The sequence below is a fragment of the Camelus ferus genome, chromosome 34 (genome assembly GCF_009834535.1).
Source record: "Camelus ferus isolate YT-003-E chromosome 34, BCGSAC_Cfer_1.0, whole genome shotgun sequence".
Classification (NCBI taxonomy): domain Eukaryota; kingdom Metazoa; phylum Chordata; class Mammalia; order Artiodactyla; family Camelidae; genus Camelus; species Camelus ferus.
The window spans coordinates 5,538,463-5,556,892 of NC_045729.1; the positions used below are offsets into that span (position 1 = coordinate 5,538,463).

An 18,430-nucleotide genomic window follows, 5' to 3' on the forward strand; every position below is an offset into this window, starting at 1 on the left:
ATAAAGCCATTCAAAATTGGCACCCTATTACTTCTCTGAACTCATCTCCTACTTATCTCTCCTTTGCTCACTCTGTTACAGTTATATATCCTTCCTTGCTGTTCTTTAAGCACACTCAAGAAGCTCCTGCCTCAGGACCTTTGCACTTGCAGTTGTCTATTTGCGATGCTTTTCCCCTAGATATCCCCTTGGCCTGCTCCCTTACCACCCTCAAGTCTGTACATGAATGTCATCTCAATAAGACCTTCCCATCTAAAACTGAAAATTGTCTCCAACCAAGTCCCCACCATTATCAGCACTTTCTACCCCACCGTCTTGCCTTACTTTTCTAGTTTGCACTTACCACTATCCGAACTACACAGAACTTAGGAAGTGCTTAGTAATTATTTGTTGAATGAATGACTATACATGGAATAGTTAGAGCCCACCAAATCTGCCTTACCCACCCAGATCTAAGAAAGTTCTGGAGAAATCTACTGTTAAAGTCATTGTTTTGAGAAAAGTTATAAATACTCAGGAGAATATGATTATAAAGTAAATGTGCCATTTGGGCAAAGATACCATTAGCCAAGAGGTACCCATTAACGCCGTAATAAGTACTACTTGTCAGATGAGCGGGATTTATCTAATCAAAAACAAAGCCCCGAGGGGTGGGGACAAATTGGTTAGAGTAAGACAGTGTGGGTCCAGCATGTGAGGTGGGGAAGTAGGAAGAACAAGACGGCCAAATTTGCCTTTTAAAATTTTGCCGAGGACTTCACTGTGCCCAAGGGCTACATATTCTCTCTTCTTTTCCTTTCGCCTTTACCCTGTGAGTTTTCTCAGCACCTTTTTACAGCCATCTCTACTAACCAAGAAGGAACTGTTCCTATGTCAGTTACTTTTTCCAGCAAAAAAAAAAATACAATGCATTATTTGTATAACATCATCTGAGATCTAAAACTTCTTTCAGTGTCCACCTGTAATCTTCTTGCTGGAGTTTAAGCTGATTCTTTCTTTGCGCTGTCTCTAACAGAAAGAACATGTCTGTTTAGCAAATAATTCATAGAATATCTCTTCCTACATTCAGAGATCCTCAAATTCTGTACTTAATAGGCCAGCTGAAAAGTTTAAAAGCTCACCGTTATTTGCTTTAATGTGGGGCAGGGAGAGGGGGCAGTTTAGTGGAAGTACTCCAGCCAGTATTTATAAGCCAAATTTAGTCAACCCGCTTTGCTGAGACACTGCACCTCGGTTTTCTCCAGTTTAAATACTCCAGACCTTTAAGCCTTTTCCTGTGAGGCCTGCTTCACAAACCTTTAATTAGTTTTCTGGGGTTTTTTCATACAGTCATCTCAATTCTTTCTTTTCTCCCTAATAACATGAAAACTTTCCAATCAGTAGATTTCTTTTGAGTCTCTGAATTCTAAACATGTATTTATACCCTAGCTGAAGAAAATGATGTATCTTTAAATAATGTATTTTCTTTACCTAAAACTCTATTATGCCAAACAGCTTATAAGTGTATTGTAGGGATAACTTAATCAGGAACCCAGAGTTTGAAACTTAAAATATAGACAGCCTAGGCTTGTGGATTTGTATTAATCCTGTGTGAAAAGTCAGAGTTTTAAAAAATTATCTTTGAAGGAGGATTTTGTGTACAGAAAGCATTATTCAGAATTGTTTAATTAAAAGTTACAAATTCTACACAGTAGTTTTTTTATAAAGTTACTAAATTCAGTTAACAAATAGTATTGTTAGGTCCAGTAAATATTTTCATTCACATTAAGGGCCATCAGTTAATGTTTGATCTCATTTACAGTTAAATGAACTCCTTTGAACATCTTAAATTCTATTTACTAATTTAAAATATCTGTGTTCTTTTTGACAGTCTAATTGTCTGATTTCACAAATGAAATTCTCCCTGATACCAAGTAAACCATAAATCTAATAAAATTAAACTAAGTACAGGGAACTTGAATATCTCTTAACTATTCTAATATGTGTATCAACTTGACAGGACCTCAGCTTAAATCACAAGTCCAAATACATTATGTACTATGTGTTTTAAAGTGGGAACTGAAAAACAAACTAGTCTTGTAAACTCTAGTAGACAAATTCCATACATTGGAAGTACCAAAAATGCTAAGTATATACAGATTTCTGAACATAGAATATGTTAATACGATGAGAAACTTTCCTACTCTTGGAATTGAAAGTTGCTTAGCCGCTAAGGAAGTAATTATGTCATCCTTCACAGTTTGGGGGAATTACCGCCCCATGAAAGTTTTACATTGTCTTTTCAGCTTGCCAAAGCTTCACAAGGACCAGATGGTACAGGCTGAGACAATATTGGATCCTTGTCTGTAACACTGGAGGTGCATACTAGCCTCTAGTAGAGAGTTCATCATTTAAAACAAAAGGTGGTCACTTAGCCAAAGACCTTAGATCTGAGTCATTTTATCCTAATTTTCAAGTCAGATTAGGTTTGTGACACCCACCCTTGAAACTGCCTCATTTGATTAGATTTTTGCATTTCTTTGGCTTTCAAAATATTTAAAGGTCTTTTTAGTCAAAAGCTGGCCTTCTTTTCATAGATTTTTAAAGTTTTGGAACCACCCATCTCTTGTAGGTATTTAAAATAACAATCCATTAAATTCTATCTCTGTCTCATGGATTTGTCTGGTTATTTTATCATAAGTTCTGAAATCATCAAAATGACACCTTACAAATCCCCTTCTAAAAATATATTCCAAGGAAATATTTATAGATGTGCAAAAGAATTTAACCACAGGGATTTCATCACAGTATTATTTTTAGTAGAAAATGACCTAAATGTCAAAGTCTTTTTTGTTATTTAAAAATCCTGTGAAGGCAGGAACCAGTTTGTTTATTTTTTATCTAGAATCTACCTAATGGCATTGCACATAGAAGGTGTTCAATATATGCTTGCTAACTGAATAGATAACTAGGTAATCTCTTGACCATTTCTCTGCAGCAGTTTTGACACTAGAAGCATGGCTTGTAGGGACTTTATATTCTAAAACGCCTCTGTGAGCCATTCTTTAAAACGAATAATCGATTTTTTTCTACGTCTCATGTCAAGTGCTATGCAAACTCTCAGCTTTAATCCTCTCCTTGTAGTAATAGGACATGGCCCCAGGCTCCTCTTGGTAAAATTCTAGGTCTCCCACCCCTCTTTAAGATGCAGTTTTGAAAGAAGAAACAGAAAGAGGGACTTCTTGATACTCTTGTCACATCTGTCCTTTGACGGTAGCAGAAGATGTGGGAAGGAGAATGTCCCCAAACCAGCTAAGAGATGTGTCTGCCTTTGTTATCAATTAATCATATCTACATGCTTACATTTCCCAATGTTTGTTCAATAAACATGGATTCCTTCTATAATAAAGTAGAATAGGTTTTAAAATTATGCTTAAGTAATTCTATAATCTGCTTTCAACTTTTTTCACCATGTGTCCCAATGCCCTTGTCGGTCAATGGCAGGGGCATAGATCCTTGACTACAGTGTCACACCACGGGCCATGGAGGCTGGTGCTCTGCTGGGCTGAAATTCATTGTCATTGACACCTTAACCTCTACCACACCAAGAGTGAACCTGGTAACTCAGAGAGCAAAAGGGGGGTCCAGAAAATATCCCAAAGCTTCAGTGACAGGCTGATTTGGCTCCTGGGAGCTCTGCTCCTCTCCTTGAAATGGAAACACAAGTTGGCAAATTCAAGATCTTTCCCAAGTCTTCAAGTAAACAGGCAGGAAGTTCTGTTTTCCAGGGCGAGGTAGACAAGACAACCAGATGACACTCTGTGGGCTATAAAAGGGGTGTGCACAAACACAGTTGTCAATGTTGAACGAAGGGTTAAGATTTACTGTGAATGAACAGAGAGATCAGCAGGCCCAAAGACGAAGGGTGACAAGTGGGAAGAGGCACAGGCGTTTACCTCTGTCTGCACTGGGTGGAGTTGCTGGGAGCCCTTACGTCCTTAGCAGCAGCCCTAGTGCTTGTGGGTGGAGTTGGAGTTTCAGCAGCTGCTTATCTCAAAGCCAGGTTATCATAGAATATCACAGAAATTGGTACAAGATCAAATTATTCACCTGCCTTAAAATTCTGAGATGTAGGTAAATGAGAAAATAGCAAATATGTTTCTGGGGTCTCACGGGGACCCTCAGGATTGGGAATCAATAGCACGTTGGATTGTCATCTTCAGATAATTTGTCTGTGGGTCTCCTCCCTATCCAGCCCCATTTCAGTCCCACAGCTGACATTGCTGGACTCCCATCTCCACCCCAGTGGCTCCTGATCTCCCTCCGCACTTTGAATCCCCAGCTCTCTGTGGCCTTCCCTCAGCTATCCACTGGATATTGAAGAACAGGGTATAAAATCATTGTAATATGTGATGTGGACACGGACGTGTATGTGGTGTGCAACATTGTGGTTAAAGGCAGGCTACACCCATGTGCTGATCCTGGCTCTGCTAGTCTCTCTGAGCCTATTTCATCAGAGTTAAAGTGAGGATAATGCAAAGTTCCCAACATTGTTGTCAGAATGAAATGACATCATGTCTGCTGAGGCACCAAGCATAGTGCCCAACTTAATGTGCGACTGGAAGACAAACCAGTATATTTTTCAAAACATGAAAATATGGCCAATAGCGGATGTGTTTCTCAGTAGTCTAGTTATTTTCCTTCTTTAGTCTTACAGCTGGTCTCCCGTCAGCTCTTTCTTAGTTCTGGACAAAAGAAATTTTAGCTATAATAACCACATCCAATTTAAATGTGGTATTCAGGACAACGTACTATACTATTGACTGTGAAAATGCAGAGATTTGGGATTTATGATCCTCCCGTTAAAATGGAGACCCCCTAAAACCAAGTTCCCCTGCCAAGTTTATGATTCACTTCTCTCTCCAAAACTTTATTCCCTTTCTTGTCCTGCCCCTGTTCCCCTCAGGATTAAGGAATATCAAAGTAAAGGGGGGATTGAAACAGAGCAGGACCCTGCAGGACCCTCCTGAGTAAAAAAAAAAAGTCTCTTGGGTATCTCCATTTCTTGTTTGTAGAAAAAGGCTTTAGTCTCCTAGGCTTTCCCGGAGTTCCAAAGAGCAGACTCAAGCAGTTACTAATTAGAGAAATGAGGGAATGCAGAAACAAAGGAAAAGCGGTCAAGCAAGACAGCTTGAACAAGCTCAGCATTGAAACAGAGTCCTAGTCCCTCCTCAAGGGGTAGACATAACAATTTGATGCATATCCTTGAGCTGTTCTGCAGAAACTAAGACCCTCATCCAGGTGGAGAATGGTGACTACATGCTCAAGCACATAGACCCAAGATTAGCTGGAACCAGAAGGTTAATGAATAAGATTCCAGAAGCATCACTCTCTTATCTCACCACCAACCAGTTAGAAGAAGGTCCACAAGCTACAACCCTCACCCTAGATGTTGCCTTTAAAAACGCTTCCCTGAAAGCCATCAGGGAGTTCCGGTCTTCTGAACACAAGCTGCCCTTTCTCCTTGCTTGGTGCCCTATGATTGAACGCTGTACTTTGCTTCACCACAACCCAGTGTCAGTAGACTGGCTTTGCTGTGTGGCGGGCAAGTGGACCCAAATTTGGTTCGGTTAACACCATGTGGCTTCAATATGTAGGTCCTAAGGAAGATCAAAGAAAGGCTTCTTCCTAAACTAAGCTGCTTTGCCCTTGCCTACAGTCTGCTGCTCGTGTAGGTCTTCCCTCTGCAAGGATAAGGCATTTCCTGGCTGCTCTGTGCTACCTTACCCTTCCCTCGCTGAGCACGGCTAGTAGAGCTTACAAGCCGTAAACTCCAACAGAGACTTGACCATGGAGGTAATACTCATCTAGTCCCTGTTTATATAGCACTTTGTATTTGTCTCATCCTTCACAACAACCCTACGAAGTAGCTATAATTATCCCAATTGCACAAAAGAAGGCATTAAAGCCAGAAGAGATTAGGTAGCAGTGGTGGAGTTTGGATTCAGAGCATGAATTTTTCACTGCACCAGCCTGTCTTCCAAATATGCTTATTATTTATTCATTTGGGCTTTTTCATTTGTGGATTAATTAGTTCAGTTGTGTCCCTTTCCATAAACTATTAATGGCAATACCTCTGAGCCAATGGCTAACGTTACAGTGAGGTTTTCTTGTATTTGTTTCATTCTTCACTTCAAGTTACAGTCACCGATTAACAAAGCTCCCGCCCTTCAGTTCTTAGGTGTGGCTTATTATGTACTTTCAGGACAAAGCTAAATGCTCTCTATACATACTTATTAAACTAACCAAGTGAATGAAGAAAAAGGGGGCTCATAGTGAGAACCCCAAATCACTGCTATCCTCCAAAGTGTGAACCCAAGAACCTAAGTCAATATCTATTAATATTGACTCAAAAAGTCGAGCCCAGTGTCACTGATTTTCCAAATGAAGGACTTGAGTTACTTGTTTTTCATGATGAGGTGAGCCAGTGCAGAGCTAACTCAAATCCTTGCTTCTCAAATGTTTTTTAAAAAATAAATTTGGAAGCTGATATTTAGTTATAGCAAGCACATTCAAAAGGTGGCAATAACAACCGATGTTTCTTGTCGCCCAGTTTTTTAAAATAGCTTACCTATGTGTTCCTTGTTTAGACAGTCGGATATTACTAAATATTACTGAAATGCTACCTGCCAAGATTCAGCCCACAGGCGTATTTTTATAGGCAAGTTACATCTCCCTGAAAAAATTATCGTAGGAATACACAATACCGCCTACATCCCAGGGTCCAAAATCCACAAGCCGCTTCTAAGGACCTATGTCCCCCAGCAGCAGTTTTTCCCAAATGAAAAGAGCTCATAAAAATCTCAAAGGAAATGAAAACATCTTTTTAAAAACTTGAAGCATCAAACCATCCAGTCTCGTAAGAAGGGAGAAAACACAGGCTAAAAATATGCCCATGTTCTTTCCAATCCTGTTTATTACTCATAAGTAAAAATGTCCTGTATATTTTACTCATCCATGTACCATACATTTTATTCACATTTATTCAGTAGCAACAGGGCTAGAGGTTCCTGACAGTACCACGGCTTTGTCATTTGTGCTCATGTGCTTCAGTCCCTCTGGTCTTGGTTATTATCAACAAGAATCACGCTTGTGAATTACAGTTGGGGTTTAGAGAAATTGCATCAACCGTGAAATATCAGACATTTAATGAGTGTTTACCACAGGGGAGACACTGCACTAGGCACTGTGGCCATATTCACAATGAAAGAGAACATTTTTTTTCTCTCTAAAATAAAAGTGAAACCCAGATATTATTACTAGGTGCTTAATAAGATATAAACAGATTACTGATTTCTATAGACCTTTGAAGACTGAGCCATGAAAAAAAAAGAAAGAATTTTTTTTAAAGTCTGAGTAAAAACAATTTGTGAGCTAGTATTTTGAGATGATCAGTGTTTGAAATTACAAGATTCTCTCTAGCTGCATTGATTCTAGGACCCTGTGTATTGCTGTTTAGAGTGGCATTCAGCAAAATGCATTCTAATTTGAACTGAGTGAAACAAAATTGATGCGAATCTCTCAGAGCCTTTAATGTGGTAATGAGTTCCCCAAATGTATTCGACAAAAGAATTTTTTTTAGCAGCACATTTACTAATATCTAATGGTACCTATGTATATGTCCACGTTTGTTTTCCCAGGAGTCTGGAAGTTCAAAGAGAATTTCTTAAAAATTTTGTGCTCCTTTTTGTTATCCGAAACAATTAGAAGTATCTTTTGAACCATCAGAATGACTGCCTTATATCTGAGTAGTGTTATGTGATTTCAGTGTCCTCATTTGCATTTCTGTTTGTGATTGGGTAAATAGCAAGCCAAATAAAATCATGCTATGTTGCAAAAACAAAGATTTCCCAGTAGTGTGAATAGAGGAAAGTGGTAGGAAAACTGAATCATTACATTGAGCATAGTGTATAGACTTGTTGAGCTCAAGAGAAACTGCTCTGGTTTCTAGAGCAGGATGCCGGTGTGTGTTATGTCTCTATATGCGCAGGTATGACAGTTTATAAACGTTAGCATAGTTAAAATTGTAGAACTTTACAAAATTGTTCTCCTGATTATATTTTGCAGGACGTTGTTAGAATTACTAGCGGAACAAAATAAGCGATAGTCACATGTTAAAAAGAAAAAATAACAACAGTGCTAATGGCAACACATCAAAGGATTCATCACATGGGAAAGCAAAGAAATCATGCAGACAAGTAGAAAAAAGCCCACAAACACCTGTCTTTCCACAATTTAATGCAATGGTGACAATTTAGTTGCAGCAAAACAACATTAACCAGCATGTTAATTCTGTGGATTCACATTGTGTTGATTTAATTTGACTTTGACTTATAAATTTGCTCTGGTTTTATTGACAGATGAGAGCCACAATAATTATGCACACTTTAGCTGACAAAATCTGAGAAAAAAAGACACACAAGGGAACTTTTACTCTAAATACTTTCTAGTACTTATATTAAAAGCATTATACTTTCATAAATACGTGTAAGTTTCATTATATTTCATTTCTAGAACATTTATAAATATATAATATAGAAACATTATAACCAGTTATACTTGAAACCGAATATTCAGATACTAATATTAATCTGAATAACATACCTGGTTTGCCTTACTGATGCCACGTTATGGAATCAACTGTTCTGACTTTCAGACACCAAAGTTAAGTCTAAAACTGAAGGCACATAGTAAATTTTGGCTGAATACTGAAGTTGAAGCCAGACCTCAGTGGATCCTAAATTATAAACATATGTGTACTTTTAAATTTTTCACTCAGTGCCTTATGACATATATGTTTTAAAGTAGTTTGGACCCATAAAATTTAATATAGAAAGAGCATTTGTAACACTGGTGATTACTTTTCAAAAATCAAATTATGGCGCTCTCTTTTTCAGTACCTTTTAAGCATAAATTTATTGAAAAGCAAGATTTTTTTTAAATCAAGGAAAAGAATAAGACTATGTCTGGGGGAGGGGGGTAGCATATGTGTGGGAGGGATAGGGGTCCATGGATAAGTAGCTTCCTGCAGTAAAGACCGTGGGCTTTACATCCATACGGTCTATGTTCAAAATTTACTTCCTCTTCTTTCTAGCTGAATGATCTTGGGGAAGTTAACTTATTTTCCAGACAGTTGGTGTCTTTATTTATAAAACTGAGGCAATAAAATTGACCTTTCAGGGTTGTTGATAATAATGTTCAAGTTAATTTATATTGATAATAATAAACAAGTTAATTTATGTAGATGTGTAATAACACAGAGGCTATCACCTAGTAAACAGTCCATAATGTGTGGGGCAGTAATTTCTTAGGGGAAAACATTTTGAAGAGGCCCAGTGTAAGATGTGATCCAGCCTCTGCCTTTACTAAGCAAAGTACATGAATATCTGGGTGCCTTTTCTGCCTTCTGTTTGGTGCTGTGACCATCCACAGAACGGAATTCTCCGGAGGCCAGAGATGACTGAGCTCCTTAGATGAGAAGTGTTGTGACAAAGAACAGTGATGTTCCGACCGGTTCTGTCATCATCGTTGCAAATGCGCCACACGGGAAGACTTTGATTTCACCACCCTCGTTGTCTCCTGAGCTTTTGGCTCAGACAGCTGCTGGAGCCAGCGCCTCCCGTGTCCCTCAGAGAGCTGTGAGCATCGAACCAGAGCAGCCACATATGAACTCCTTCCTACAACCAGGAAAATCCCGAGTCTGCTCATTATACCAATCATATCTCTAGAAAAATGGAGAAGTGGGGAGCACTTTGCAGGAGGTGGGCTGGAATTCACCCCGTTCTGCACAAATTTCAGTTTCTTCCATGTGAAGTTCAGTCCCTGACCTGCAGTCTGGGAGAACTGGGATTGTTTCCATTATTGTTACCATCAGCAGCCACGTTGTTACTTACACTGTACAAAGATGTTTCTTCTTGTCTTGAAATAGGGCAAATGCAGTGTGAGGAACGATCATTAAAAGTAAAAATATGCCCCCTCATTTTTCTAAGATAATGCTTTAGAAAACGTCGTTGGTCATCTAAGACAAAGCTTAGTTAGGTGATTTAATTGTCACTTTCAAGAATTTACCAAAAATCTCGTTTTAGATTATTTCAGTATTTCTATGGCAAGAATTGTCATTGTATCTTGTTTAATTAATGTATTTGCTGTTTTGCTACAACTGTGTCCTCTTTTGGAATGTTTGTTTTTTTCATAGAATGTTAAATACATTTATTTCATAAGTACCAGGAGAAAATGAGAACACTTTCAAGAGCTGGACACCTGCTGTATTTCATGCATCATGCCAGCAAAAACAACCAACAACAAGCCAGTAAAGGGAGGACCAGGGAGACACAACGTCTGCCAAGAGACGGCCAACAAAACTGGTGAAAGAGGAGGACTCGGATTATTCTGTCTTCTCCTGCCCCTTGGGTGCCCCACAAGCCATTCAACTTCAGCAGAGCATTATTTGCACCCGCCTTATTGAGGAAGCAGACATCAGGCAACATGGGCTTTCCTTCACCATGAATTTCCTTGGGTCGCTGAAGAGAAAGGAGCTCACTTCCTGTCCAGGGAAGCCTTCTCGACTATGCGTGATCTCATCCTCTCTAGTCCTCTCCATGGCCTTGCTCTCCGTCAGTCATCCTTCCATGAAGTTCCAGTCACCCTGACCGGCCTGACTTCTCCTCAACCTGTAAATATTTTATTTTCCCCTTCCCTGTCCTAATGTCCCATCTACTTTTCTTCATTACCAACCCTTCACTTTTCAAATCTAGGTCTACTCCTTCTACTCGCCTAAATTGGTTCTCCCGGAAGTCCCATGGCTTCCAAACCCACTGGCCTTTTCTCTGTTCTTACCTGTCTGACCTCAGGAACATCTGACTGTTGACCATCTACTTCTGCTGAAATTCTCTTCCTTCAGGTCTTGGACTCCTCTCTCCGACCTTTGACCTCACTGTGCTTCACAGACTTTTCTATCTCTTCCACCAACTAAATGAGTGCTGCTAAGGGTCTTTCCTGACCCTCTTTTATCTCACTCTCTTTGTGCTCTCTTTTGGAGAGTTTATCTCAATTCTTTCCCCCTTTTGGAAATGATTCCAAAAACTCTTGTTTCCTATCCTTACTTCTCTCCTATTTCAGTGCCTGAATTTCCAATTGCCTGCTACACACCTCCACATCCCCAAACAATTTAAAATTTAAAATCAAAGCAAAAGGAGTCATCCCATCTCTGAACCTTGCGCATTTAGATTAATGCATTTTCCTGCCTCCAGGAGCATTTGGGAGCACATTCAGCTCCCTTCTTTCTCTCATTCCCTCCATGAACTTGGTGAAAAAAGACCAGACTTTGGAACCAGATTGACTTAGGTTGAATCCCTCTTCTGCTGCTTTGAACTGTGACCTCGGGCTAATTGCTTAATCTCCCTGAGTTTCTTCATCTGGATTAATCAAGTGCCCATATTTGCCCAACCTACAGATTGTACCAATTAAGTGAAATGTTTCATAAACCACCTTGAATGTGCCTGATGTGCAACAGACATGCAAATAATTTTTCTTTATTTTGCTTTTTTAGTTTTGCTTCCAAATAGTCTCTCCTATCTTAGCATTTTTTTCTCTCCATGTCACTGACATTGTCACCTCTGTTGTGGGACACAGTGGGGTGGCCGGTCAGTGAGCCAGTGATACATGGGTTAGTAAAAGAATTTAGCAGAGATAAAGTATGGGACTAGAAAGGAGTTTATTAGCATATGCTGTCATAGACCTCAGCGGGCCACACAGACGAGAGGTGCCTGTGTGAGCCCCGAGGGCCGGCTATTGGGGTCTTTTATAAGGTCAGGTCACAAGGTGCCTGATTGGCTTGTGCACAAGTCTCTGATTGGTTGTAGGTGAGGTAAGAGGGTTACAGTCCATGAAGGGTGATGGGGTTTATGACTCTGATGAGGTGAGCTGAAACAAGAAAGCCTGAGCTATTGTGCTATTAGGCCTTACCTAGGGCTGTTAGCTTGTTAGGGGAAACACACCCAGGAAAGGATGTACTGTGTCTGTTGAAGGGTCACAGGCAGACCTCTGAAAGCCCAGGAGTTGGGGGGCATTGGACTTTGAAGGAGGTCAGTTGGCCCCATTACCGCTTGTCTAGATCATTGCAACTTTTTGAAAAATATTTTCTTGCCTGTACCATCTCCCAGCCTCCTGTCCATCCTCCTTCCTACTACTGGAGTTCTTTCTAGAGCACTGACATAATCTTGTGATGCTGTAGAGGGTAGATGACAAGTTCCCCGTCTTGGTATTCAAGTTACTCCAAAACCTGGTCCTTTTCAACCTTTTAAAATCAGTACTTCACACACATGTCCCTAAGCCCAGCGTTTTAGCCAGACTGGACTCTTAGCTAGACATTCTTCACTTCCCCACCTCGTTACTTTTGCTCACTCAATGCTCTTTAGTGGCTAGTGGTGTCCTAGGGCCCAGTTAGGTCATGCAGCTTTGGGACTTACTGTCTGCAGCTTAGTGAAACAGTCCTCAGAGGAAACCACAAAGAGGTGGCTTTACGTCACACAGAAATTTTGGGCCAGGAACATTTGTAAGTGCTTTGGAAGTATTAACTTAGTCCTTATAGTGACCCTATAAGTTAGGTATTATTATAATCCTAATTCAAAAGATTGGGAAACCCAGGCATTAAAAAAAAAAAGTTATGTATGCCCTGTGCTCAAGGTCATAATAAAGAACTAATAAACAGCAGAGCCAAGCTTCACATACAGATGGTCCAGGGAGTTAAGAGTTTGCTGCTGACTCACCCCCGTGCTGTCTCCCCTAAGTGTCTGCGGGGGCGGTGCCGAGGGAAGCAGCTCCAGCTAAGGTCACCAGCCCACGTGAAGCCAGACCTCAGCAGGCAGGACCAAGATGTAACGCCAGGCAGGTCAGGAATGAGATGCGTGGATGTGTGAGGAGGTCCAAGGTTGACAAGTGCAGGATGAGCAGGCAGGAATGACGGTGAGTGAAGTTCCGTGGCTCCTGACCACTTCTGGCACGGTGCCCGCCATGACTTCTGTTGTGATCAAGTTGGGTGTGGTCCAGGGACCCAACCCAGGCACGTCTGTCTTATTAACCATCATTTGTGTGTCCCTGTCCCCTGTGAGAGGTGAGCCTCCAGAGAGGCCGCATCGTGGGTCCCTCACCCTTGGAGCTGCCACAGTGTCTGACATGACACCTGTATTTAATCAACAAATAATTATCCAGTGCCCGTTTGTGTTACGAACCCTGTGGGGCTTAGGACCATTTCATGGTCCCTTCCCTCAGAGTTGCTTTGGTGCATTTTCCTCTAATTGGATCTGTAAATTGTATTTGTACAAGACATCTGATTGCCAAGAGTTTTCTCCACAGTCTTTGCAGAAGCTATACAAATCCCCTTAAAACTGCAGGGCTGTCTGGAAATGAAGTAGGGCTGAAATGGCTCTGGGGAGTTGTAATTAGAACTGCAAAGGTATCACACCGGTTCCTTGCCGTTTGTGAATCAAACCTGATCCCAGTAAAACTGCTACACTTGGCTCGATTACAAGGGCTGTGCCCTTACCCTTCTCTGTGTTCCCCCTGGTGTCTTGCACAGATTCTAAATATAGTAGGTTTGCTGTATATTCCACCTGATAAGAATTGCTAGTGAAAATTTCACACCTGAACACTTTCTCTTTTTATCTTTGAAGTTTAAAGTTGTTTTCCTCAGGGGAAAGTTAGCAGTTACAACACAGAAAAGTCTCAGTTATTTGTCACAAGTCCCCAACTCTAGAATTTAACAATAGCAGGGCAGGTAAAGTTTGAGATAAATGCCTCTGTTTCACAAGTTCACACAAAGTAAAATTCGTTCTATTCATTATTGACCAGCAACCTAGACACTCGATGTTTTGCTTCTCCTTGGGATAAAAAAGAAGTTTTTATGGCCGTTTCCCCTAAATCATGTAATTATAGGGATTTGGAAATTACTGGATCTACTCTCTGGCCTTCAGGCAGAACTATGTTTAAAAACTTCCCTGAGCAGTTGAGAACTGGCCCTGTTCTTAGAGACCTTTAGAGCAGATGGCACAACCATGACCAGTAACCTGCTGTGGTGTTTAAAAGCTCGGGTCTTACTGCTAATCTAATCTTCTTTTCAACATTTCTGTCTCTTCCTCTCTTCAGTGAGGCTTGACAACAACTGGGTGACTTTGTATAATTACTTCAGAGTCATTTCTCTTTCTCAAGAAGAGACATGAAAACATTTAGGAAATGGAATTACTAAAGTGTATACGCCTGTATGTGGGATCTTCCTGGACTCCAGAGATGCTTTTATGAATATAGAGAAAAATGACTTGCATATATGGTGTCATTGAACTTGGAGTGCAAATATTTGAGATTGAGTCCTGATGCAAAATCTTACTAGCTATGTGGCTTTAGAGCAATATAATAATCTTTATGAGATTCAATTTTTTTATGTGTAGAATGAGATCACAGTAACCCACCAGAGTGATGTTTTATATACTGTGAAATATATAAAACATGAGTGTTGGTGTCCCAAGTATAAACGCCCCAATCCTGTTCCATCTCTACTTTAGCTTTGTAGAAGAGATTATTCTTGGTCTTAACATTTAAAAAAAAATCCAAAACCATGTTTCTCCTGGGATGGGAGCATGTCCATTTAGCCATAATTCAACATTATTCAGTTATCACAGGAAAACAGGAAGTTATCCTTGTGTACCTACCTTCTTCATGAGGTTGTACGTTTCTCAGGGCAGGGATTCTGCTTTATTAATCTTTACAGCCCCCGCTGTCGGCACAACGTGCAGAGTGGGTAATTAGCAAATATTTATGGGCTTCAAAATTGCCCGACTGAATTATTTAGACCACTTTAAATGTTAGCTGGTTACCTAAAGGGAGATTTGATGTGCCATTAATTACCAGCAACTCCTTCTCATCTTCAAGTGTATGGAAAGATGTTTTTCTTCCTGTCCCCTGCGTACACCACCGTGAAGAGCCTTAATATTGAGTGATACAATGTATCCTAAATGCTGAACTCTTCTTTGCCTGGATACTGTATGTTCATCCTGAAAGTGAAAAAAAAATGGTGGTTACACAGATCTGTAAGATTAATTATTAGACAAAGAAGCAAGAAAGATATTTAAAAAGGGACATGCGTGAAAGAAGGAAAGAACATTTAAATGGCAAATATTTCACTCCAGGGATTTGCCTAAGCATTTGAAAATCTTGGGGCCAATTATGTGAACTCTGGAGACTGTTGGGAGGGTAGTTACAGCTCTGTGGGTGCTGGAAAAGAATATGTCTTTTCTTTGCACAAGCTTCCAGAACTCGTTCTCATGAATGCCTAAAATATTTGTTTTATAAAATCGTGTCAGGAGGGCTTTTTCTTCTTCTTCTTCTTCGCCCTTGCTTCAAGAGAAACGATTGTCCTCGTTGGCTTCTTCTCAAATACAGCTTCATGTTAGTGTATGTTGTTGGATGTTTGTAGCAACTTCATGAATTCTTTCGCATTTTTCAGTTTAGCTGTGTGATTTAAGCCTTTTCCACTGAAAATGTAAATTCACCAAAAAGGGTGTAAGTGAGAAATTTTGCTTTACCTGTTCTTTTTGGTTAACCTAATCAACCAAAAGAACTACCTGAGTTCACCTCCCAAGGTCTGGGGAGGAAATGAATAGAGATGTTTTTCCTAAAGATCCTTGGGATTGGGCATCCTGCACATTTGGCCCAAGTGGGCCGATGGTCAAAGAACCTGGGGGGATCCCAGAACCCACGAAACAGTGTTTTTTTGGATGGACACAGCCTATCCATGGCACTTGGACTACATAAGACCATTCATACCCAACTGGAGAAATTTTTGATCAATCATAGACTCTTTGCTGCTCATCATGAGTGTAACCTTACCATTCCTCACAGTGTAGTACTGCAGACACCTAATAGGAAATCCTCTTACCACCCCAGGTACAGAGAACACTGACACCGTTGAAGTATGTGATTTGAATGCTAGGTATCATGCAGAGGATTTACGCATTCTGGGATTACTCTTCACAGCAAGGGAGCCTCTGTGATTAGAGCCTGTCCTCCATCACCTTCAGACCCTTTTGGAAGTTCTGGATGCCATTCTAATATTTAGTGCAAACCAGGGAAGTAAGCCAGAGTTAAACCTTTTGATTGGAAATTAATTTGGAACCCATACCTCACTTTTGAAAGGATGTCATGTTAAATTTAATGCCTCTCCTAGTACGAGAAGCTATATGAAATAAGCCTTCTGTCAAAATATATGTTTTAGCCACGTTCTGATTTACTCTGGGAATTATCCTCTCAGCGTGGGTGGAATTGAACTGAAATTACCTAAGTAATTAAAATAATTGATCATGGTAGTAGGTGTAAGAAAACAACTTCCAATTTCTGCATCACTTATGTGAGTATCAGGTTACTGTGCTTTTGAGAATTGGTTTGGTGAAGGCTGACAAGGGCAGAGCAACAGTTCTCTGGGTTTGGAAGAAGTCTTTCCCCTTAAGGATAGATGCTTTCATGAAGAAAAGAAAATTGCTGAAGCAGAAAAACTACAGAGGTGACCTCTAGGTAGATAAGAGAGAAGACTTCTATGTCCATTCTGGCTAGATGGTGAAAAAAAATCTAGGTGTCTGGAAAGTGGGCCCTACTAGCTGGGGTTAACAAAAGCCTTTTCCACATGGACTCAGGAAGAGGGGTAGGGAGGATGGACCTGCGCTTTGGGATGGTGTACAAGATGAAATTCTCTAAACTACCTTGTTAGCTAGATTTCCTAAATTCTTTTACTCTTTCTGTTAACTTTCTTTGCAATTGCTCAGCCGTCTAGTAAAAGCTCTTTTGAAGCTACAGATCTGTTAGGCCTATTAAGGATTATAAAGAGCAGGAATGGGTGAGAGTTCTGAAGATGACATCACAAAACTTTAACACCAGAGTGATGGCAAAAAACAGTCATCAGCGAGAGTCTCCCAAGAAGGCAAGGAAGCGCTGCATGACCCAGTGCTCTGACCTCTGCCCTGACCTGCGGAAGCTGCTGGGTTTTACCAGATTAAGAAAAATGATTTTAGTGGGAAGGGATAAACTGGGAGTTCGAGATCTGCAGATACTGACTGGCATATATAAAATAGATAAACAAGTTCATACCGTATTAACACAGGGAACTGTAGTCAGTATCTTGTAGTAGCTTACAGTGAAAAAGAATATGAAAATGAATATATGTGTGTCCATGTATGACGGAAGTACTGTGCTGTACGCCAGAAACTGACACAGCGTTGCAAACTGACTATACTTCAAGAAAACAAGAAAAAGAAAAAATGATTTTCCCTTGCAGGTTGGATTGGTGCATTTAGCCTAACTAGGAATGAGATGTTTCCGTTAGCTAATGAGGCTGCACAGATGCAACTGAAGATTTTGGGATGTGCTGGAGGCATCCATGTGACTTTGTATTTGAGTAAGCCTTTAGTCTAAATGCAAACATTTAGGAACAAAAGGTAGAAAAATCTACCATAGCACTGGAATATGTGTTGCCAGTGGGCAGGTATTTGCTGCCAAGGAAAAAGCCATGTAATGAGGAAAGATCTGTTAGAAAAAACACTGGGGAACTGACCAGCACAAAGTTCATGAGGTCAAGGGGCTGGCTCTTTACAGCAAGGTTTCCAAGAACACTATCAGTACAGAAGGGTAGCTGGCATATAGTAAGAAGCCTCTAAGGTGGTCCCCAAAGACCCCCCACTTCCTGGTATTCACACCTGTGTGTACCAAGGTAAGGTTGTGTGACCAATAGCATATGAGAAAGTGATGGTATGTCCCTTCTGAGATTAGCTTAGAAAAAGATTTCAGCTTCCATCTTGGGAGATTATCTATCTATCCATATCTCACTTTTTATCTATCTTTATTTCATCGGTCACTTTCTCTGGGGGAAGTCATGTCATGAGCAGCCCAATGGAAAGGCCAATGTGGTAAAGAACTAAAGCTACTTGCCAACAGTCATATGAATGAGCTTGAAAGCAAATCCTTTAGCCCCAGACAAGACTTCAGAGACTGTAACCCTGACCGTTTACAGGACCATGATCTCATGCATGACCCTGAGCCAGAACTATCCACTCATTCAATCCAGATTCCTGACCCTCAGAACTGTTTGAGATAATAACGTTTATTGTTTTAAACTACTAAATTTGGGGATGATCTGTTGCACACTGATAAATAATGAAGGCATGGCAGTATGGAGCCGAGAAATCCAGGAGGAATGTTAAATAGAGGAGAGAAACTCATATCTTAGCAATACTCCAGTTCATTCTCAGAACATCTTCTGATATCAGGGGCTTTTGGTTGGACGTTAGATGAGAGGTAAGATGTTGATTAGCTCGTCCTCGTCAGATCTTCCAACAGAGGGAAGAAAATGCCG

The 18,430-nt window shown here is 40.4% G+C and overlaps 1 long non-coding RNA gene across 13 annotated transcripts in view; it reads left to right on the forward strand.

Annotated features, from left to right (window-relative positions):
- The window catches only part of LOC116661281, an 81,516-nt gene that overhangs the window by 27,653 nt on the left and 35,433 nt on the right, over positions 1-18,430 (forward strand). For 8 of the 13 annotated variants that reach the window (XR_004317112.1, XR_004317111.1, XR_004317113.1 and 5 more), the window contains one exon: positions 9,472-11,536. The exons of 2 other annotated variants lie outside the window; for them this stretch is intronic. This is a non-coding gene — a long non-coding RNA (uncharacterized LOC116661281). Of the gene's footprint in view, positions 1-8,106; positions 9,052-9,471; positions 11,537-18,430 lie in introns of those variants that run through there. 3 more of the 13 variants (XR_004317114.1, XR_004317119.1, XR_004317115.1) reach the window with 3 other exon arrangements.